The sequence below is a fragment of the Callospermophilus lateralis genome, unplaced genomic scaffold, assembly GCF_048772815.1.
Source record: "Callospermophilus lateralis isolate mCalLat2 unplaced genomic scaffold, mCalLat2.hap1 Scaffold_63, whole genome shotgun sequence".
Taxonomy (NCBI): Eukaryota; Metazoa; Chordata; class Mammalia; order Rodentia; family Sciuridae; genus Callospermophilus; species Callospermophilus lateralis.
This window is the reverse complement of record NW_027514713.1, coordinates 11,536,002-11,561,856: the sequence shown is the minus strand read 5'-3', so window position 1 is coordinate 11,561,856 and position 25,855 is coordinate 11,536,002. Positions and strand designations below refer to the sequence as shown.

General features: G+C 33.6%; 1 pseudogene; it reads left to right on the top strand.

Moving 5' to 3' along the window:
- The first annotated feature begins 347 nt into the window (after positions 1–347).
- LOC143389572 (Krueppel-like factor 4 pseudogene) lies at positions 348–1,884 on the top strand (annotated as a pseudogene).
- The last annotated feature ends 23,971 nt before the right edge of the window (positions 1,885–25,855 follow it).

The window sequence follows — 25,855 nt, the reverse complement described above, 5'->3', positions numbered from 1 at the left end:
CCGCCCCGGCCACAGCCCCTGCGCCCACGACGACAGCCGCAGCAACCGCGACAGCGGTGGGGGACGCTGCTGAGTCGAAGAGAACTCAGCCTGGCCACCGGACCTACTTACTCGCCTTGCTGATTGTCTATTTTTATAAGAGTTTACGACTTTTCTAAAACTTTTGTATACAAAGGAACTTTTTTTAAAAAAGACGTCTTCAATATATATTTAATCCAAAGAAGAAGAATCTCGGGCAATTGGGTTGTTTCTTTTTTTTTTTTTTTTTTTTTCTTTTTGGTTTTTGGCTCCGTTTCTAAGGTTTTTTTTTTTTTTTTTTTTTTTTTTTTTTTTTTTTTTTTTTTTTTTTTTTACCCACCTCTTGACTTTGGGGTTCGGATACCCCAGCTGCTTCGGGAACCCGAGGACCTTCTGGGCCCCACATTAATGAGGCAGCCACCTGGCGAGTCTGACATGGCTGTCAGCGACGCGCTGCTCCCGTCCTTCTCCACGTTCGCGTCCGGCCCGGCGGGAAGGGAGAAGACACTGCATCCAGCAGGTGCCCAGAATAACCGCTGGCGGGAGGAGCTCTCCCACATGAAGCGACTTCCCCCGGTGCTTCCCGGTCGCCCCTACGACCTGGCGGCGGCGACCGTGGCCCCAGACCTGGAGAGTGGCGGAGCCAGCGCTACGTGCGGAGGTAGCAACCTGGCCCTTCTACCCCGAAGGGAGACGGAGGAGTTCAACGATCTCCTGGACCTAGACTTTATTCTCTCCAACTCATTGTCCCACCAGGAGTCGGTGGCCGCCACCGTGTCCTCGTCGGCGTCAGTCTCATCCTCTTCATCTCCATCAAGTAGCGGCCCTGCCAGCGCGCCCTCCACCTGCAGCTTCAGTTATCCGATCCGGGCCGGGGGTGACCCGGGTGTGACGCCAGGCGGCACCAGTGGCTGCCTCCTCTATGGCTGGGAGTCAGCCCCGCCTCCCACGGCTCCCTTCAACCTGGCGGACATCAACGATGTGAGCCCTTCGGGCGGCTTTATGGCGGAGCTCCTGCGGCCCGAATTGGACCCAGTATACATTCCGCGGCAGCAACCGCAGCCGCCAGGTGGCGGGCTGATGGGCAACTTTGTGCTGAAGGCTTTGTTGAGCGCCCCTGGCAGCGAGTACGGCAGCCCGTCGGTCATCAGTGTTAGCAAAGGCAGCCCTGACGGCAGCCACCCGGTGGTGGTAGCGCCCTACAGCAGCGGGCCGCCTCGTATGTGCCCCAAGATCAAGCAGGAGGCGGTTTCCTCGTGCACGGTCCGTCGACCCCTAGAGGCCCACTTGGGCGCTGGACCCCCGCTCAGCAATGGGCACCGGCCTAGCGCGCATGACTTCTCCCTGGGGCGGCAGCTCCCCAGCAGGACTACCCCGACCCTGAGTCCTGAGGAACTGCTGAGCAACCGGGACTGTCACTCTGCCTTGCCGCTTCCCCCAGGATTCCATCCCCATCCGGGACCGAACTATCCACCCTTCCTGTCCGACCAGATGCAGCCACAGGTCCCACCGCTCCACTACCAAGAGCTCATGCCACCTGGTTCCTGCCTGCCAGAGGAACCTAAGCCAAAGAGGGGAAGAAGGTCTTGGCCCCGGAAAAGGACCGCCACTCATACTTGCGATTATGCCGGCTGCGGCAAAATCTATACAAAGAGTTCTCATCTCAAGGCACACCTGCGAACCCACACAGGTGAGAAACCTTACCACTGTGACTGGGATGGCTGCGGGTGGAAATTTGCCCGCTCTGATGAACTGACCAGGCAATACCGCAAACACACCGGGCACCGCCCATTCCAGTGCCAGAAGTGCGACCGGGCCTTTTCCAGGTCGGACCACCTGGCCTTACATATGAAGAGGCACTTTTAAATCCCAAATAGTGGATATGACCCACACTGCCAGAAGAGAATTCAGTATTTTTTTTAACCTTTCACACACCGTCTTCTCCCGGGGGAGGAGCCCAGCTGACAAGCACTACAATCATGGTCAAGTTCCCCAGGAGTCAGCTTGTGAAGGAACGGATGATCAGTAGAAAGGAGGGATGAAAAAGACAAATCAAAGAACTGACTGACGTGTCTGTGACTGGATCTTCTATCATTCCAATTCTCAATCCAACTTGAACATGCCTGGACTTACAGAATGCCAAGGGGTGACTGGAAGTTTGGATATCAGGGTATAAATTAGATCCGAGAGTTAGGGGTGGGGGGAGGGAAGACCAGAATTCCCTTGAATTGTGTTTCCATGCAATATTAAGCATAAAGATCACCTTGTATTCTCTTTGCCTTCTAAAAGCCATTATTATGATGTTAGAAGAAGAGGAAGAAATTCAGGTACATAAAAAAATGGGGTTTTTAATAGCCTACGCGATGGTGCTTGGTGAGTCTGGGTTCTAAAGGTACCAAACGAGGAAGCCAAAGTTCTCAAACTGCTGCATACTTTGACAAGAAAAATCTATTTTTGTCTTCCGATCTACATGTATGACCTAAGTCAGGTAAATACGCCTGGTTTACTTCTTTTACATTTTTTATGCAGACAGTCTGTTATGCACTGTGGTTTCAGATGTGCAATAATTTGTACAATGGTTTATTCCCAAGTATGCCTTAAGCAGAACAAATGTGTTTTTTTTTTCTTTATAGTTCCTTGCCTTAATAAATATGTAATATAAATTTAAGCAAACTTCTATTTTGTATATTTGTAAACTACAAAGTAAAAAAAATGAACATTTTGTGGAGTTTGTATTTTGCATACTCAAGGTGAGAATTAAGTTTTAAATAAACCTATAATATTTTATCTGAAAAAAAAAAGAAGCTGCATTGAGAGATGGGGGGTGGAGAGAGAGAGAGAAAGATAGAGAGAGAAGAGAGAAGAGAGAGAAGGAGAAATTTTTAAAAAGTGCAATGGAGAAATCTTATTTAAATTTTGGATGGCATTAAATGAATATTTTTAATTGGGGTTCAAGAGGGATATGAAGATGGCAATGGGGAAGAAAGCTAATTCAAAAAATATGTAACAAAATATGTAACAGAAATATTCACAAATATATGGAAGGATACATAAGTATTCAGATATGGGAAAGTCAAATGTCATCAGTTGGAGTTAACTCATTTCCATAAAAAACTCTGGGAACATTGGATGTCTATATGCAAAATAATTAAATTAGATTGCCATCTCTGACTGGTAACAAAAATCAACCTAAAAGGGACTAATGACTTAAATATAAGGTATAAACCAATTAGACTACTAAAAAATAAAAGAAAAATGTGTCAGGATATTGGAATATGCAAAGGCCTTTTTCAAGACCCCAAAAGCAAAGGAAACAAATCAAACTCAGACAAAAGAAATTATATCAAACCAAAAGGCATTAGTACACAAAGTAATCAACAATGGAGTGAAGACACAATTATAGAATGGGAAAATATTTGTAAATATATATCTGATAAGTTAATGATATGTAGAATAGGGCATATGTAAGGAAAAGAAAGAGGTCAAGAGAATAATGTTAAAATGAACAATAAGTCTAAGCAGATATCTCTTAGAATGCTTGGAAATGCTTGGAATCACTGATCATCAGGAAAATGGGAACCAAATAAAACAGAGATCACTCCAGTAAGAATTACTGTTGCCAAAAAGACAAATGCTAATGAGATGGTTTAGAAGAAGCACTTTTGTGCATATTTGGTAGGTATGTATATTAATACAATTAATCAAATAAATGTAAGAAATTTCTTTAGCAACATACAAATAGAACTGGCTTATGATCCAGCAATCCCACTACTAGTTATATCTCCAAAGGAGATGAACTCAGAGTGTAGAACAGACATCTGCATTCCCATGTTTATAACAATACTATTCACAATAGCCAAAGACGTGGGAAGAACCTAAATGTCCATCAAATTATGAATGGATAAAGAAAAAGTGGTACATACATAAAATAAAATTTTATTCAAGAATAAAAAAGATAAAACCTTGTCTCTTGGGTCAACCTGGATGAAACCAGAGATCATTAAATAAAGTAAGCAGACATAGAAAAATAATAACAACATGGATCTTATCCTTTGCTGAATCTACAGAAGTTGATCTCATAGAAGCTGAGAATCAAATGATAGTTAAACGAGATGGAAAAAACGGGGGGAGAATGGATTGGGCAATTATTAGTGAGTGGCTTAAAATATAAAGACTTAAAAAAGAGAGAAAGAAAGAAAGAAACTAAAAATAAATTGCAACGTTACCAACAGAGAGTGAGAGAGAGAGAGAGCAAGGGAAAAATGGAGTGGGAGAAATTTGCAGCTAGTAAACCCAACTTATCAGAAATAGTACAAAGAGTTCTTATGGTTAACATAAAAGACCACTAAAGAGTAATTGAAATTCATACAAAAAGTAAAGACAAATGACAAAGTTAACTACGTAGGTTAAAAGGCAGCACAAATGTGTTATATTGTGATGAAATATATGTGAAATAAAGTCTGCCATTTTCACTAGTTTAATGTGCACTATTTGTGTCACTTAATGGATTATCAGAGCTGGACAATTATCACCACTATTTTGTACCAAAATATTTGATTATCTAAAAAATACCCTGCATCCCTTAATGTTTTATTTCTCATGCCTTTGTTCCCTCAGCCCATAAAGTCAACAAATTGTTTTTGATCTATATAAATCTGCCTATTCTGGATATTTTTATTGATTTTTTAAAAAATAAATGACAGTGGAATGCATTACAGTTCATATTACACATATAGAGCACAATTTTTCATATCTCTCATTGTATATAAAGTATGTTCACACCAATTATTGTCTCCATACATGTACTTTGGATAATGATGTCCATCACATTTCACCATCATTGATTGCTAACTCCCTGTTTCCTCCCTTCCCCTCCCACTCCTCTGCCCTATATAGAGTTCATCTATTCCTCCCATGCTCCCCCTCCCTTTCCCCACTATGAGTCAGTTACCTTATATCAGAGAAAACATTCAGCATTTGTTATTTTTGGATTGGCTAACTTCACTTAGCATTATCTTCTCCAACTCCATCCATTTACCTGCAAATACCAGGATTTTTTTTATTGCTGTGTAATATTCCATTCTGTATATATGCCACATTTTTTTTATCCATTCATCTACTGAAAGGCATCTACATTGGTTCCATAGTTTATCTATTGTGAATTGTGGTGCTAAAAACATTGATGCAGCTGTGTCCCTGTTGTATGATTTCTGGATATTTTGTATAACCTCTATAACACAATATGTGGCATTTCATGCCAACCATCCTCCACCTACGCATCTGTTTTTAAAGATTCATCCATGTTACAGCATATAATAATGCTTCCTTTCTATGGCTGAATAATATGTATTTTTCTCTGTAAAATTTTTCTTCTATATTTTTTATAAAATAAGACTCCACAAAATAATAAATCTTTCTTGATGGATTGATATTATCTTTTTGTTAATCTTTTTTTCCCCATCCTATTTGTAGCTTTTAATTTAAGATGGACCTCAGTATATCACATTGTGTTGGATTGTGTGGTGTTTTTTTTTTTTTAATTTTCTGCCAATTTTTATATTTTGTTTCTGAGTGCAGTGGTAGATGCCTGTAATTCTAGTGAATAGGGAAGCTGAGGCAGGAGGAACACAAGTTCAAACCCAGCCTCATCACATTGGCAAGGCCCTGTCTTAAAAGTAAAAAAAAAAAAAAAAGTACTGAAGATATAGTTTACTGGTAAAATGACCAGGAGTTCAATCCAAGTACTCAAAAGGAAGAAAAAGATAAAAAAGAGTGCACTCTATATTTATATTTAATATTTTTACTGTTAGGGAATGTACAAAAATTTACTATTTGCTTTCTACAGATTACGTGTGTTCTTTCCTTCCATTATTTTATTACTGCATTATATTGCATTAAACATATAATACATTATATGATTTTATTTATTTTTTAAAATATTTTTAGTTGTAAATGGATAGAATAATTTTATTTTATTTATTTATTTTTATGTGTTGATGAGGATTGAACCCACTGCCTCAAACAAGCTGGGCAAGGATATAAAATAAGACATGAAAATTGTCAAAGAATTGAAAGTGTGTAAACTGCATATTCCAATTAAAATGGATTGAACTTGAAATTCAATAGCATGAAAATTTGAAAACAAAAATCACAGATATATGTAAAGTAAATCACTTTATCTTAAATAGTGAGTGATTAAAGATGAAATCAGAAGTAAATTATTTTGAGTTTGATGAAAATACAATGCAACATGACAAATCATATGGGAGGGCTGGTGTTGGGGCTCAGTGGTAGAGCTCCTGCCAAACATGTTTGAGGCACTGGGTTTAATCCTCAGCACTGCATAAAAGCAACTAATTAAAATAAAGTGTTTATTCCCATTGATGACCAAATTAAAAAAAAATCAAATCTTGAGGGCTACATATAAAGCAGTTGATACAGAAAATTTATAACTGCAAACAAATCACATAAGAAAACATCACATAAATAAAAATAAATTTCCATTTAATAAACTAGGAAAAAAAAGTGCATTCAAAGTAAGTAAGCAGAAGAAAGGACATAATAAATTCCGAAAAGTAAACAGAAATAGAACTGCAATAGCCAAACTTTAATTTAAAAAGGATTAACAAAATTGATAACACCTTGGCTAGAATGAATCTGAGGTTGAATCTATGCAATCAATATTTATAGCATTCTTGAAAATAATTGTTTAATTTATAGTAACATCTCAAATGATATCAAGTACTTTACTAGACAGATGGAGATATGGGGAAATAATCTACCATTCACTTCTACCTCATTCAGAGGTTGAGTCCCTCCAATAACATTATAATATTATATAATATTATTGTAATTATTCAAAAGAAGGACTTCTCCCAGGTATCCTATTGGTATTCACTCAATAGCTATTCCCACATTAAGTGATGTTTCCATCTTTGCTGATTTGGTTGCTATTCATTTCTTAAACTGCTTTAACTATCCTCTGGGAAGTTTATTGATCCATATACATGTATATTTAATGAGAAGAGACTTTAGGAGAATCAACTGATCCTTCTCATTACTCTCCTTAAATGTGAATATTTGAAATTAAAGAAAAAATGAAAAAAGAAAAAAAATATGAATTTATATCCATGTATTCTCCAGATAAGTGTATTTGTGTGTTTATGTAAATGAAGATTAAGAAAAGAATAATTTCAGATTGTATGTTTTTTAAATGTCAAATTCAAGGAACAATTTCAGCTAAAATATTATAGCCCTGAATTTACTCTTTTCATCAGCATTTGGCATTTGCATAGACTTAATCTATTAGAAAACAGATCACCCTATTGAATGTTATTAATGTTTCTAATCTTTAGCAAATAACTTTGTTATCTATTAAATCTGAGTATCTCTAAAGTCTTTGGGTTTATTTTTCTCAGTTCTGGTAAATTGTTATAATTTGAATATTAATACTCATTTATTGGCTTGAATACAGGGCATTTTCATCTCTGTGCTCACTTTATTTTTCTTCTCCAAAATACATGGCCAAATAACACCCACTGTTTGTAACATGTCAACAAGGAAATGATCCTTATTGACAAAGGAAAATGAAGGATTGAATGTGCTCATTGTTTTCAGATACAAGTTTGCAAAGTGCACCAGGCCTTCAAATTTCTCACCAATTTAACATGGATGACGAACATGCTACACAGAGATATGGAGATAAAATGACTACACGGACTTGCTTGGCATTTGCAATGAAACTGAGACTACTTCAAGGACTGGCAAGTTTGGAGTCTGTTATTTGTATATGTCTATCTCCAAGTTTTTGTGAAGGTTAGAGGAGAAGCTGATTGACTGAAGTTAAGATTTCTGATTTAAAGTATAGACCATGAAGTCCCTCAATTGCACTGGCCCTTTCCAAACACCAGGATGTGACACCAGTAAAGTATCTATATGAATATACTTGCGTGAATACTTTGTGAAGGTAAGGTATTTTGTATTTATCTCCCATATTTCTCCCTTTAATTATATAGAACACAGGTCCAGGGATGGCTTAGAAAAGATTCTCTGGCTTTGTCTCTCTTCATTTTATTTTTGTTCAGTGAAATGTTAATTAAGAGCAAATCTTCTTCCCTCAAGAATATCAGTGAATATATGACAAAAAAAAAAAAGGCAAAAGTAGAGAGAATATAGCTGAAAAGGTATTTAATGAGCTAGAACATCAATGAGAAAAATATATCTGAAGAGTATTGGGAAATTATTATTATGATTGATAACATGATAGTAAAGTAAGAAAATACAGAGAAATTCTGTTAACAAAAGCTATCTTTGGTAGTCTCAAGTATTAAAAATTGAAAAAATAATATATCCAAGTCTCTAAAAAATTAATTAAACATTAGTTGACACTAAACAACACAATGAGTTGAAACATGAGAAAAATGTAAAATTCTTTTTACATCACAGGTGTTAAACAATGTTAAAGACAAGAATCATACCTGGAAACTAGAGAGGACAAGAGGAAAAGGAGATCAAAAAATAGAAAGTTCCAGAAAGGAGCATGTGCCTGTGTACACACACACACATGAAGGACCATGAAGGGGTCAAATAGAAAACAAAGTAAAAAATAAACAAAAATTCTATGTAATTTACAATTAGATACTCTTTTTTCTTACATATATTATATATACAATATAATATAATATAATATAATATAATATAATATAATATCTCATTATTACTAAGAATTTAAAACACAGTAAGTTTCCCAGTAATTTTTTTTATTGGTTACCTATATTAAATATGGTTGTAAAAAACAAAGTTCTGAATTATTAGATATATAATGTCTAAATAATGAATTCTGGAAGAAATATTCAGACCAGAAAATCAATCTTGGAGAAATGAATCATATATACATCATTAATTAGGTATTGTTAAATAACTATACCAGAACTTAGCAGCTTAAAACAGTACCCTTTTATTATTCCTTGTGATTTTATGTGTTACCTTGGTAGTTCTGCTGATATGAGGCAAATGTGGTTGATATACATACATATAATTGAGGACCAGCTACAAATAATTTGATCAAACTAGGTCTTATTTGAGACCACTGAAATCTGCACTGTTTTCAACTATTCTCTACAGGGCTCATGGAGGTGACAGGAATTTAAAAGGAATGTAATATTAGTACCTCCTTATCTGTGCAGAATGATTTTCAATACTTTCAATGGATACCTGAAGTCACAGATGGTACCAGATTCCTTGTAGACGCTTCTTGACTTTTGATGGATTTATGTTCTTATGAAAACATTGTTTATTTTAGGAATAATATTTGACAGGATTGGCCAATATACATGATGGAATCAGTAATATGTTCATTTTGAGCTTGCCCACCACAAAGACTTCCAAGTGTGCTTTTATAGTAGTTCACCCTTATCCAGTTTCATTTTTTGTGGTTTCATTTACCTGTGTCTATCCATGGTCTGAAAATATGCAATGAGATATTCCAGAAATCATCCAGAAGTTTTAAAGAGAGTCATTTTTGAATAGTGTGATGAAATCTTGTGTTGTCTGCTCTGTCTCTCCCAGAATATGCACTATCCCTTTGTCTAACCTTTTCATACTGACTATGCTATCTACCCTTTAGTGATTTAGTACCAGTCTTGGTTATCAGATTATTGTGGTATCACTGTGCTAGGATATAAGCAACCCTTATTTACTTGATAAAAGTAATTGAGTTTCCTTATAATGACGGCACTGATTCTAGAGTTAACTTCTGACCCTACACAGAAGGCAGTTATTACGAACTTAATTTTGTCCATCAAAATTCATCATTGAACCCTTATAGTTAATATGATGGTATTTGGAGATAGGGTCAGGGGAGTGATTAGGGTTAGACAAAGGTCAGGGATGGTGCTCACATGATGACATTAGCACCTTTTTAAGTAAAGGATGATACAGCACTGGTCTTTCTATACATACACATCAAGAAAAGTTCATGTTAGAACACTGTAAGATAAAAGCTGACTGCCAATTAAGAAAGAACCCCACCAGGCTCTGACCTTGTAAGTATCTTGACCTTGAGCTTCAAGTCTCCAGTACTGTAAGAAAATAAATTTCAGTTGCTTAAGTGAACCAATCCACGGCCCTTTGATATGATAGCCCAAACGTATTAAGGGTCTTCTTTAAATTGACCTTAAAATATTCCAACAAACACTTATTCTCCACCATACCTTACCTTTTCCACACTAAGGGAAGAATTCCTAGATGTTTACAGACCTTTCAAAATACTGATTTTAAAATGTTCACACTCAAAAAGAGATGTCTGAAGACCTCAGTACACTCCAAAAAGCACTGATACTATATAGGCAAAAAAAAAAAAAAAAAAAAAAAAAAAAAATATATATATATATATATATATATATATATATATATATACACACACACACACACACACACACACACACACACATGTATATATATATACATATTCAGGGATTTTAAAATTCCATGTTACAGATATGTGAGATCCATGGTTTATTAGTAAATATTCACATTTAGAGGTTGATAAAATCCATTGCTGTATTTTTTAAAAACATATTTTTGAGATATAGTTCATCCTTACAAATTATACAATTCAGTGGTTTTAAGTATGTGTAAAGAATCATGGAAACATTTGACTAATTTGCAATGGGCAGTTCATCAAAAGTCAGGAAATTATGAATTATTAAAAAGTAGCCCTCGGTAGGACTTGTAAGCATTGAAGGGCCAGCAAAGAAGATAACAATCTTACCCCAAAATATCTATAAGGAAGAAGATAAACAACCTAATAGAAAAACAGGCAAGGTAATGCATGTAAAAGGTAATTTTGTAAAAGAAGTAATCCATATGGATAATAAGTTCATGGAAAGGGTTAAATTTCATTATGAATTCAATAATTTATTATAAGTTCACACTATAATAAGATTTCCACTTCTTGCTGTGATGGAATAGCTTGTACTAAATTAAACTACCCATTGACAATAATTATGAAAGCTCAATTACATACAAAAACAAACAAAGAAACAGACAAAAAATAACCTAGAATCCTGTGTGAAAATTGCATAGACAACCAGAATTTTGTCAGGGAACAATTAAAGGAAAAAAGAAATTTCACCGATCATCACTTTACCACCTAAGTTTTTTCAATTTTGAATGTATTAACTGAACAAAGAGCAGAGTTCTAAAAATTATCTTGTCACAATTGGAGGAAAAATTAAAAATTGGACAATAGGATCATTGAGAAAGCCAGGTCTGGATGGGTTAGTGTTCCAGGGGAAAGTATTTGGAAATTGATGTGATACTAAACTGTGGAGGTTTGTGGACCAGACATGTATATCCTAATTTATTGCAAAGTACAAGATATTTTAAAAAGCAGAATTGGGGCTGAGGTTGTGGCTCAGTGGTAAAGTGCTTGGCTACCATGTGTGAGGCACTGGGTTCCAAGCTCAGCACCAGCTATAAATAAACAAAATAAAGAATCATCAAAAACTAATAAAAAATAAAAGTGAATTGTCACAGGGAAGAATATGTTCTTATTGTGGCAAATACTGGTCAGATTTTAAAAGTTATTTCAAAACACTTGCCTCCAATACAATGCAAATAATGTCTGGTTTATGCATAACTTGCAATGAGAATTGATTTACTTATTTGATATTATTTATATGAATTTCTCTTCACTGTCTTAAAAGTACAACAAAGCATACACTTGTTATGTTAAAAAGATTAAAAATACTTAAAATAAAGTCCTTAGAATATCTAATTACTGCCAATAAATCATAGATTGTTATACTGGCTCTCTCTCACACACACACACATACACATGTACACTGAATAACTGTTAATAAAAATTTAGAAATGCATTCATTACACTATTGAAACATTAAAACATATTTATGCAGGGATTTTGGAGGATAAATATTAATATTAAAAAAATAATATGTGACTATGGTAAATTATCCCAAAAAGTATGAGATGAAATAGTAAATGAGAGAGCTTTTTTTATTTCTGGCAATGACAAAGTAGACATCTTGAATCAACAGTTGAGGAAATAAAAGTAATTGTTAAAAATAATAATGAAAGATGACTGAGAGATATAAAATTGAATGTATATATGTCATATATAATATAAAATTATGATATATAATATTCAGTAGCATTATATAGTATAGTTAGACCATATGGCAATATTTATTTTTAATATTTTAGAGATACTTCATACTGTTTTCCATAAGGTTAAGTTGAATGAATCAGGCAAAATGACAAGTACTATATCACTCTCTCCTACATGTGATCTTAAAAAGTTGATTTTATCTTAACTAAAAGGAGGACAGTGGTTACTAAAGATGTGGAAGAGCAGAGGGAGAGTAAAGGCAAAATTTGGTCAACAGGTGCAAAGTTATGGTTACATAGGATAAATAAATTCTGACATTCTGTCATGAGACAGGGTAATTACACATAATACATTCTTCAAAAAAGTATAAAATAAAGTATTTTGAATATTTTCACAACCAAGTAGTAATAAATGTTTGATGATATAGATATACTTACCCGATCATCGGACCATTGTGCAATGTAAATGTGAATTGAAACATTACATGGCATCCCACAAATATGCACATTTTTTTTCCAATTAAAAATTGTTAAACATATGTATGTAGTTAATTTTAAGGTACCACCTTTAAGTTTCCATATGTAATGCACAGGGGGCCACAACATCATTCATATAACAAGAAATTATAACCTAAAGTTTCTTATAAAGTATTATCATTTTTAACCAAACATAAGGATATTTGACCAACTATCTAGCCTGCAATATTCATTTCAACTCATAGGAGACAAAGATGGATGAAGCACAGCAGTATTCCTGTCAGTACTGGTAGGATATAGGAAAGTATTAATTACTTAAAAAATAAAAAAAGTCATAGTATGAAAAGATGATTCCTAGATAAAAATAGCTTTCAGTTTTGGTGGACCTTGAAACTCAAATTCAACAGTTTAATTCAGGAAATTGAATGTCAGCAACCCTGAATTGCTTGTGCCAGTATGCAATTAACATTCTGAATAAATTGTACCTTGTATCATACCCATTTCTGATTTAGGAGATATTTACATTTGGTGTTGGATATTAGACTTTAGAATATAAATTGAATGAATTAATACTTTGAGATTATTGAGATGGAATGAATGTATTTTGCATGAGGAAAGATTAAGTTAGGAAAACTGGAGCAGAAAACTAGCGAGTCAGTATTTGTGTCTCTCCAAAATTTATGTATTGAAATCCTAGCTCCCGATTCAATAGCATTTGGTGGTTGGTCCCTTCGGAGGTAACTAGACCTTGAGGGTACAGTCCTCATGAGTTTGATTGCTGCCCTTTATCAAAGAAATTCCAGAGAGTTGGCTCACTCTTTTCCCCATGTGAACATACAACATCAAAGTCAGTAAGCCACAGAAGAGCCCTCATCAGAATCTAACAGGCACCATATTGTTTTGGGTCCTCCTCTAAAACTATGATGAGTAAATTTCTGTGATTTGTAAGTCACCCAGTGTATGATCTTTGTTACAGCAGCCCAAACGTTAAACTGCACCATAGTTTTCTAACTATTACTGTGCTTCAGCCACATTGGCTAAACCCTTTTTATGAGGGTATGGCAAACTTATTACTCTACGATGGTGTTATCTTTGCTGTTTTTCTCTGTTTTTTTTTAAAAATAATTTCTGAAGCACATACAGCTATTAGAAATTATTTATTTTATGTATCAAATTTATTTCCTGGTAACCATCTTATCAAATTTCCTTTTTTACTTTATCTTTAATGTTAAATGATATATATCAGAGAGACAACTGTATCCTCAGGTCATAAAACATGACCTGCCATGTTGAACATCTTTAATAATTTTTAACTGAAGAAATTTACACATTTCCCTGATCTATAGATTCTTTAAAAAAAAAGAAAGAAAGAAAAAAAAACACCTTTCAGTAGTAATTGAAATACTTTCGGTGGCAGTATTGAATATTAAAACAACAACTTTAACAAAATCAATAAAGTAACAAAATGTGGCTTTTTACATCAAGTGACATGTTCTAATCTGTACAAAGGATAGACTTGCTTTCCGATAAAGAATACTTAATTATTCTATGTGGTATTCCTTTTAGAAAAACTGAACTTTGTTCATAAATGATATATTTCTTTTTTTCTTTTTCCTTATAATTTTGTCACTCCATAGAGCCTAGAGAGGATTCCTGAGTTTTCAGATATTTCACTTGAGTCTAATTTCATTACGGTTTAGGGGTTTAGGCCTGTGTCAATTAATTTTCTCTTCTCAGATAATAAATTCACATAACTTCCCCTCTTTGGAGCAGTTAGACATTTTCAGTATGGGACATTCCACTAAAATGAAGTGACAAATTGCCCTGTGCCACACAAATTTTCAATGTCGGTTTGGTCTGATAATATAGTTCTTAGTAATTTTTTTCCCAAAGTAATGCATGTACACAAAAGACATTATTAATTTTTTGCACTTACAAACTACACATAATTTAAAAGTGATGTCATTGTTTCACAAATATATCTAGATATCAAAGTGATTGATTAAATTCTATTTAAAATTTTGCACAGTGGTACAGTATATAATCACATTTTATATTCCTCTGTGCGGGATGTAGTTTTCTAAATCATACTCCATTGTCATGAGCATGTTCATCTTCCATACAGAACACACTGACTGAAAATAAGATCAAGTCTGCACATTTTGGGATATAAATTTTTGAGATTACTGCAGTTGTTACTATATATCTCTCTTGTACCTGAACCTTTAAATCTTGCTCTTTTTTACCACTTTTGTGCTTGCAAGATTTATGTCCTTGTATACTTTGTTTACATTTAGCAGCTAAGGATTATTTTTCCTGTTTTCATGGTTGTTCTTGCAATTTAGTTTAAAAGTACAAATGAGGTTTTAAGAATATGTGTAGCATAATGTTTTTTAAAATATTGCTACATAATCACTCTGAATAAGAAAAAAAATCTTAAGAGTGCACTTGTGCTCACACACACACACACACACACACACACACACACATACACACACACGCAAAGCTATTTCAAAGACCTCAAGTGGACCTTAAAATTACACAGGGATACACTCTTTTTTTTTTCAAAATAGTGTTAGCTTGAAGTTAATTACTTCAACTTTACATAGTATAACATTGCTCTTGAAATAATTACACTGAATTTATATAAGAAGTTACATTTTTCAAAATCCAGAGTTAAATAAAAATTCAAGATTGTCTTTGCTTTCATGTTACTTTGATGAAAAAAAAAGAAAATATTTTGACTTCCATTCCAATGGTATTCTCTGTTATGAAAACTGGATTTGCAGTGGCAGGAAAAAAAAAACAAAACAAAACATGCAAGTCTTTATGAAACCGAATGTTAACTAAGTTTGCTATTGTTATATATAGATATGACCTATGGTATATATCTTATACTTCTTAAAAAATATGATCTATCTCATTAATGCAGTTGAGAAAATCACAAAAGCCAAGAGGTCTGTCCAAGGCCTCTAGAATCACATGATACATGACATGTGATTTATGAACCATGTGAATATCACATGACATATATCTTTCTTTACTCCCAGAAGGAAGCAATATTTCAAACAGAGGCCAAGAAGAATCAGGAAAAATAGGCCTTGCTGTTTCCCCCACCCACAGATTTATTATCCTTAATTAATACCCCCTTTATCTAATCATACTTATATGTGACTGTCTATTCCTCCTCAAACCTAAGAATGAAAATAGCCTAACATAAAAACAAATGAGTCTTTCTTTTCTGGAGATTATGGACTGAACCCAGGACCTTAAACTGGTAGGCAGTCTTTCTACCACTGAGCTACAAGTTAAGCCTTGGGCATCAATACATTTGTACCTAAGAACTCGTGTATATGTCCTTGATGATAAAACTATGAAAATAATTTTGCTAAAATATTTTTTGTTCATTTTTTTTAGTGAAATGGAAAATTATGAAAAACATTTTCCCCAAAATATAAGTTAAAGGAAAACTTGCCTGACCTACTGGAGTTACTGGCATCCTGGCTTCACTTGTTGCCATAACATGCATGAGTAACCTGGTTCTAGGGTTTTTATTCATTCTTCAAACAACTTTGTGTATTATATGCTCCTGATCTACTACTGATATCTTGTCCTACGCTGATCACCAGAAGAATTAAAACACCCTTCATCTTCCTGTGGTGTAGAGTCTGACAATAAGCACTTAGGAAAATAAGGTAAATGCATAGAACATGGTATCAAGTTAATGATAATTACTGAATAGGCAAATGAGATGATCCTGAAATACTGATTGATTGCTCAAGAAGTCACCTCTAAAAAATAAAAATTCCATACCAGTGTATTTCCCAAACATCTAGTACTAACCACAAAGATTATGTGTCATAAGAAGCAGAACAATGATCGGGGACAAAGGAATCAAGCCCAGGGCAGCATCAAGAGCTGAGGCTAGTAAGGGTCAGATTAGATGTTTTGTTTTACTATAAATGTAAAGAATATACTTTGGAAATTTTACAAGTGAATAAATAAGACTTCCATGACTTTAGTTGTATTGTAAAATATGTCTTACATTGCTTTGTGTAGAATATTGAATGAAGGATGGATAAATTTAACAATCATTTCTTACATAAACTAGATAGGTATGTACTTCATGTAAGAAATGATTGTTAAATTTGCAGTATATTTAAAGAACAGATAGATTTTCTAATTGATTACAACGATGTAAATTTTAAAAAGCTGGTCTTACTCCATGATTAAATCCTTCAAAAATGATGGCACATGATAGCGAATGAAAAGTGTAGAGGCAGGATTACCAGAGTACAAAAATGTTTTACTTGTTAAGTTTTAGATGCTTGTTTGGCTGTCCAGGAAGTTGAAAATAAGAGGAATGTTCAAGAAAGAGAGGTCAGCTAATGAGATAAATTTCAGTCATTTACACAAATATTAGTCACAAGGGAAGATTTTATGAATTATTGGTGTGAATATAAATCAATATAATAAAGTTTGCAAAAAATATACATGTTCCATTCTGTTAATGTCCCTAGTGCCTTCCACCCAAAACAGACATTGGATGAACGATTTGCGAATGTTTCATGGGTAAGGAACCGAGTGATTGTGTTAGGAAAACGAAGAACAAAATCTAGAACACATAACCAAATTAGGTAATGGAATACTCTAGATAATTTGCCTTAGAGGAATATGCAGGAAATATTGATTCATCAGCTCTAGAAGTTTCATTTTTCAAGGATTATTCCTGCTTTAGTATGTCCAAGTATCAAATCTATGAGCCCAACCAAAATCTCAACAGCAGTACACACAATATTATTTAAGCAATTCCAAGGCAAAAAAAATGAAGTTTTGGCTGGACCCTGAGGCCTGACATAATCAGTTGCATCTTTCTGAAGCTCACAGAAGGCTACATAAAACTAGTAACCAAGGGGCTGGGGATATGGCTCAGTGATAGAGTGCTCACCTCACATGTGCAAGGGCCTGGGTTCGATCCTCATCACCACATATAAATAAATAGTTATTGTGTTCAACTACAACTACAAAAAATAAATATTTTTAAAAAACTAGTAACCAAGGCCATTGCTGAAAGAAGAGAGGTATCTCATGCATCTCATGATGATAAAATTACATTCTTAGGTTTGTATACCAAAACAACTTTGATCCTGTATGCAATACATGTTCATAGCAGCTATTATTTGAAATAGAAAAAAAAACTAGAAAAACATAACTGATAAAATATTGAACAATGTAAAACTGCATTGTGATATTTTTATGTAATACTAAATAACATTAAAATAATGTATGATTTAAATGCATTAGCATGGATGATATTGTAAATGTCATGTGAATCAAAAATCATAAGGTAATTATTCACATATTTTCAATTAAAAATATATAATTATTATTAAATTTTTTCTCTAGATATTGGCACATTTGGCAAAATTATAAGTACAGGGGTGATATGTTTACCTTTTTTAAAATAATTGTTCTTATTGGTTACACATGACAATATAATGTATTTTGCCATATCATACATGCATGAAGTATAACTTTCCATTTTTATGCTTGTATGTTATGGGGAGTTACACTGGTTTTATGTTCGTATATGAACATAGGAAAGTAATGTCTGATTCATCGTATTGTCTTTCCCATTCCCATCCTTCCTAACTTCTCCCCATTTTGTCCAGTGAACTTCACCTCCTTCCTCCCCTCCTTGATGCCTATTGTGAGTCAGCATCTGCATATCAGAAATAACATTTGGCCTTTGTTTTTGGGGATTGGTTTATTCCATTCATTTACTTGCAATGGCCATAATTTTATTCTTCTTTATGGCTGATTGTCATGTCCTATGTAACAGTTTATTCATGGCTATAGGAACTGGTGGATGAGGGACTTAGGAAATAGACAAACACAAAAGTAGAGGAAAATCCAGGTCTTGGTTCAGCCTTCATCTGGTGGAGGAATCCTGACCACAAACAAACATATCACATCAATTATATGGGTTTAAACATCAGAACGATTTACTTTTAGAAAGCTTCTTCAAGAGAAACAAAGCCAAAGGTGAGGGTAAAAGCATTCCAAATAGAACTTATCAGCTTGCATCCATAATTTTCTACCACCAGGAAGCAGACATTTGAGCCCAAGCTTATGAAGCAATAAAGTGCTTTGGCTAGCAAGGAATTTCCCTTTGAACACTGTGTCAAATACAACTGGACAAATACCACTGGACAAAAAGTGTCCAAATACAACTGGACACTTTTTGATTGGCACATTTGAGCCAAGAAATTCTCAAGGGAGATGTGCCTCTGTCTTTGGGCAGTTCAAAGACTCATAATTCATTTCCTGCTGCCAACAGATGAGTGAAATTCCATTGTCTATAGGTACACCAAGTTCTTTATTCATTACTCCATTGAAGGGCATCTGGGTTGGTTCCACAGCTTCACTATTGTGAATTGAGCTGCTATAAAAACATTGATATGGTTGCATCACTATAGTATGCTGATTTTAAGTCCTTTGGGTTACCATGTTTTGAGTTATTGTTTCTTCTGTGAAGACAGAAAAAGATTTGGTAAATATCCACAGGAGTCTTCGATTGAGTTGACCCTTTAATTTTTAGATGAGTGGTTGATACATGATGTTTTGTTGTTGTTATAATTTTTTTATACATTGAAAATAAGACATACCAGTAACCTCGGATCTGGAGACTATCTTTCTCTAATGCACAATATCAAAGTGATAACAATATGTGTTCACAGTAGATATTATTTGAAATAACAAAAAAATAATGAAAACCTAATTGGCAACATATTTAACAATGGACAACTATGTTTTGATATTTAAAATATTACAATATGAAATAGCATTAAAATGCTGAAAAAGACTTATATGCATTGGGTTATAGGCTATTGGGAAATTAGGACTTAGCTCAGATGTTTGGTTCATCTTCCTTATGTTCTCTATTGTATCTTAGACTAATTTGGTCAGGTCTTTTCATGTTTTTAAATGAAACAAGCATTCTAAACTGTTTGTTGCTGTTGTTGTTAATAAACAGAAGAGTTCTAGACCAAATAAAAATAAGGTAGTACAAGTAACTGGAATAAATCAAGAAAATAATTTTATTCTCTTCTCTAAGCACACCGTGTAGTTTAGTTTTAATAGCATCACCTCTTGAAAATGATTTTTGGATCATTATTTATACACTGTATAAAGAAAATCATCCTTCACTGAAAGGCACTATGTAAGTTATTATGCATTACAGTATGGGCTTATCTAAACAGGTACTGAGATAGGATATGTGCAAAACTCATTTACTCCCATGTTTACTGAGATTATTCTTTTCAGCAAGGCACTGGAAGCACAATAATTAGGACATGCATTGGCCAGAGTTTTATAGAATCTAGTGAATAGAAAACTTAAAATAACCACAGAACTTAAGTGATTGTGCAAATTTTGATAAGAACCATAAACGTACAACTAGAAAATTATAATAAGAAATAATGGTTGAAGTCAAGAAGGCCTAATTCAAAGAGGGCTTTTTATTTTTTTAAGAAGAAATATTTAAGCAGAGACCTTAAGAATTCAGACATTTTAAAGAGTCAGATAATGAAATTTTTAGACCAAGGAGAGTTCATCTGGATTAATCTTAGAAAGTTTTGAATTCAATCCATGTTGCTAAATAGAAGTATGCCATAGGTGATATGGCCTTAGCGAAGTGGACAAGCAGGAAAATAAAATCTCCCATCACTCTTATAATCACAATTAGGAATACATATTTCATTTCCATTTCATTTAAAAAAGGTGATTTTTAAAATATGATTAAACAATATCTGTTTCTGTTTAATTTTTATTTTTTTAGTTGTAGATGGAACACTTTACAATTCCTTTATTTTATTTATTTATTTATTTTTTAATTATTTTGTATGGTGGTGAGGATCACACCCAGTGCCTCACTTGTGATAAGCAAGTGCTCTACCACTTAGCTATAGCCCCAGGCTCCTGTTTTGTTTTGTTTTAAAAACTACTTCTAACTTCAGTCCATAATATATTGGAGAAGTAATGATCAAAGTGAAAGGCAAGATAAAGAGCTATTGCAAACACTTCAGCTTCTGGAGCAATTTTGTGATAAGTTAAATTCTCTGATAGAGAAGCATTAAATACTAAATGTTGTAGTAATAAATGGTGAAGACAAAATAATTCCAATATCCATGAATTTAATATTCATGTATTTTAAACATTCCATCACAGTGCTTATCTGCTGTGAATCTACCTTATCCTAATTTATTCCTTCAGCATGTATTTATTGCCAGAAAATGTTGTCACTTTTTGGGATACTGAACCAAAAATTTGCCTGAGATTCTTGTTCTTATAACTAAAATTTTAGTGAAAACAAAATATAAATAAACAGTGAAGTAAAATGTATGCCTGCCAAATGATAATAGGTTCTATGGTGAAAATTGAAGCATGGAGCATCTCTTCAGAACATAGAAGCTTTGAAATGTTTGAATAAATGAACATGGAGAACCTCACTGAGAAATTCTCTTATGACCAAAGATGTGAAGAAGATACTGGGAAACCCACATCCATTCCCATATTAAAAAAATGATAAAGAGATTACCTTATGTGAAACTGACTGAAGAAGAGTCATTGCAGAAGAAAATAAGTTGATGGAGTTGGAGAGTCCATATGGAGTAGGATCTACAAATTGCTGGGAAAGCACTTTAAAAATCAATGAATTGAAAATAAATTGGAGACCTTTTCCAAAAAAGGATGATAGTCTAGTTTGAGTTTTTAAATGATTATAAAAATTATTTTTTAAGAATTTTTAGAATGTGTTGAATGAGCCTTGATACATAATTAGAGACACTTGTTTGTAGGCTACTGAAATAAGGTAGGCTATAAGCAATGGTGGCTAACACCAGGATGTTAGCAGTGGAAGTAGCTCATGATAATCTGACTCTAACTGTACTTTGAAGATATAGTTAATGGGAAGTGATGATGGATTAGTTTTGTGAGAGAAAAGGATTCCTTGTCTTTTACTGAGCAAACTTATTGATTTTATATTCAAAATTAAGTCTTACTATTAAATCATACAAGAATTGCAATAAAAAGGTAGCAAAAAAACACACAAAACCCCCATAAATCTGTTCCATCATTTTAAAAAGTTAATGTTAATGAAGAAAACAAGATTTTTTTTGGGAAAAAATATTAACAGTCTAATCTAATTGTCAAATTTATTGACGTAAATGCCATGGAGTGGTCAAGTCGTAAGAAAAATAGAAAAGAATTCTCAAAGTCAGGATCTTAGATTTATTTCTTCCACAAAAAATAGCTTATATTTATAAAGTGATAAAGTATGTCAAAAGCATTATCTCATTCTTCCACAAAATTGTACAGTCAACACAGTTTTCATTTACACATTATGAGAATAATCTTGACACACAGAGATTAAATCCATTTGTTATGACAGTACAATATGTGGTAGAGGCACGAATAATTTCAGGCTTAACTGAAAGCAATTATTTTCCTATTGTACCAACAAATATTGCCCAATGAAATCTTAAAGAAGAATGTCCCATCCTAAATTAAGTTAATGACGATATATTTCACTTATTCAAGTGAATTGATTTCAATTGTGAGTTGATTTCAATATCTTCATTTTTTCACAGTGAACATAAAAAATTTAATAAATATCAAGTAGATGTTAAAGTACCAATTTTCTCAGATAATGAAAGAAACTATTCTCAGACTATTTCCAATGAGTGTACAGAGGAAAAGTATTTTGGCTCATTTTATTTTGTAAAATCTTTGTCCAGAACGTCGTTCTTTCCCCCACCCCCCACAGGAATAGTGAGGCAGGTATGCATTCATTTATGTCATAGTACAAGAATAGGTAGTAATAAAACACTGGCATTTTCCAAATTGCCAGTATAAAGAATTGTCAGAAGAATATGCGTATTATCTTCAGATTCTCCAAGGGGTTAACCTTTATGTTATCTGTTAAATATGAATTATGTATTAGCTTCTCATATTTCATATGTAAAACTTTGTGCCTTGGTCCTGTTTCTCAAAATGACCTTGATGTAATCAGAGATAATAGTGTTCTTTACCAAAGACATTAATCAATAACTCTATAATATGAAGCACTATGAATATTTAATAGCTTGAACTTGAATAATTCAAAACTTGTTTCACTAAAAAATAAAGTCAACTGAGTGAGATTTCTGTGTCCCCACAATTCCTATACTATTTATAATCCATTTTATGTATTATTCTATTACTAATTAAGAAGAGCATAGAAATATATTTATTGATGATGTTATGTAACTTTTTAACAGCATATTTTTCTTCTCTTTTCCTTCAGGTTATTTTGACCTGGAGACATGGTACTTGTTGGTTTGTTTATATATTTGTTGTGTGTATTTGAGTGTGTGTCTACTCTTTCTTTTTTGGATTTATTTATTTATTTTTGTACTGGGGATTGAACCTGTGTTTCTCTGCATGATGGAAAAACACTCTACCAGTATATCTCCAGTCACTTCTCTTCTTTAGTCCAACTTTATATTGAGTAGGATTCATAGAAGTTATTACTTGTAGCAATAGCTCATTCATTTACATTGATATTTGGTTTCCCTTTTTTTCTTATATCACAATTGATTTGTTCATGATATTAGGGAACATTTGACAGATTCGAGCAAGTATAGATATTACTGCTATAAATGTTTCAATTTTGGCTTTTGATGAACACATATATGTATTTCTGTTTGGTACATAGAGTTGAATGAAATTGTTAGGTCATAGATGTCCACATAAATAATGTCAAATTTCAATGTTTAATAGCTATTACATTCTACTTCGACACCAATGTATGAAATATTGTAGGTCTTTTTATGTTTAGAAATCTAGTGGGTATACAGTGTTTTATCTTTAGAATTTCATTTTTCTCATGCTGACTGTAACTTGCTCTTTCATAATTAATTAGAAATGTTTCATACATTTATTGACAATTCTTATATTCTTTCTATTTAAGTAACTCACCAAGCATCTTGTCCATTGCTTCTGAGTTTTTCTGTCATTGCTTATAGATTTGCAGCAATTTATATATTTTTCTTCATATATTATGTTTTACAAATGTTTATCCCAATTGTGGCCTGAATATTTATTCTGTCTCTCTACTAATACACGCGCGCACACACACACACGCAGATCCAACTACTCTCAGATAAATTTAAAATAAGCAATGAAGTAGGAAGATATGTATATATATATATATATATATATATATATATATATGTGTGTGTGTGTGTGTGTGTGTGTGTGTGTGTATGTACACTAACATACATTTATATACTAATATTTATAATAGTTATGTGAGAATATGTGTGCATATACATATTTAGATATTTATTAAGGGCAGGGAAGGGCTTTGGGGATGGGAAGGATGGTGAAATGAGACAGACATTATTACACTATATACATGTATGATTACACTACTGGAGTGACTCTGCACCATGTACAGCCAGAGGAATGAGAAGTTGTGCCCCATTTGTGTACAATGTGTCAAAATTCATTCCACTGTCATGTATAAATAATTACAACAAATTAAAAAATTGTAAAAATATAAAACCAAATTTATAATAATTTGTACAGAAGACTGGCATTTCCAGTATGAGAATGTTTGATTTTTAATGTTTTAATTGGTGCATAATAGTTATAATGACCGTGATGTTCATTTTGACATAGTCATATATTCGTGGAGTATAATTTGTTCCATTTCAGTTCCTAGTGCCTCTTTCCCTTTCTCTTCCCTTCCCCTGTTTCCCTTTTCTCCAAGGAACTTCCTTCTATTTATTTATTGTTTTCGTTTTTTGTTACAAAAGAATTTTAATATATACTCATTTTTAGTTGTAGATAGGCACAACACCTTTATTTATTTATTTGTTTGTTTTCTTTATGTGGTTCCAGGGATCAAATCCAGTGCTTCATGCATGTTAGGCAAGCACTCTACCACTGAGCCATAACACTGGCCCCTACAGGGGCATTTTATAGGTATACAAAAAGGTAGAATTCACTGGTAAACTCACATATGTACATAGCATAGTTTGGTCAACATATCTGGGTTTTTTGATAATGCTGGGTTTTTTTTTCAATTTCTTTTTTTCATTATTTATATATGACAGTGGAATGCATTACAATTCTTATTATACATATAGAGCACCATTTTTCATATCTCTGGTTTTATACAAAGTATATTCACACCAATTAGTGTCTTTATACATGTACTTTGGACAATAATGATCATCACATTTCACCATCGTTTCTAACCCCATTCCTGCTCCTTTCCCTTCCAACAACTTTGCCCTATCTAGAGTTAATCTATTCCTCCCATGCTCCCTCTCCCTATCCCATTTGAATCAGCCTCCTTATATCAGATATATATTTAACATTTGGTATTTTGGGATTGCCTTACTTCACTTAGCATTATCTTTACTAACTTCATCCATTTACCTGAAAATGCCATGATTTTATTCTCTTTTATTGCTGAGTAATATTCAGTTGTGTATATATGCCACATTTTTAAATCCATTCATCTATTGAAGGGCACCTAGATTGGTTCCACAGTTTAGCTATTGTGAATTGTGCTGTTATAAACATTGATGTGGCTGTGTCCCTGTAGTATGCTGTTTTTAAGTCGTTTGGGTATAGTGCAAGGAGAGGAATAGCTGGGTCAAATGGTAGTTCCATTCCCAATATTCCAATAAATCTCCATACTGCTTTCCATATTGGCTGCACCAATTTACAGTCCTACCAGCAGTGTATGAGTGTATCTTTTTTCTCACATCATTACCAACAATAATTGTTGTTTGTCTTCATACTAGCTGCCATTTTGACTGGAGTGAGATGAAATCTTAGAGTGGTTTTGATTTGCATTTCTCTAATTGCTAGTGATAATGAAAAGTTTTTCATATATTAGTTGATTGATTGTATATCATCTTCAGTTCCTTGGCCTAAGTTAGTGATACTTTTTCCCTAATAGTTTATTTATGATATACAGTCATTCAATTTACTTTTGCACTTTTGATTATGTCCAATAAATATGATGTCTACTAAGCGATATATTAGGTGATATGTGAATTTTCATCAATATTATACTTATGAATAATACTTTTTTGCTAGAATTTATTTTTTGCCTTATTTTATTGTTCCTGAGTTGTGAAAACAAGCCTTTTAGGGATAAGGTTCCTGACAT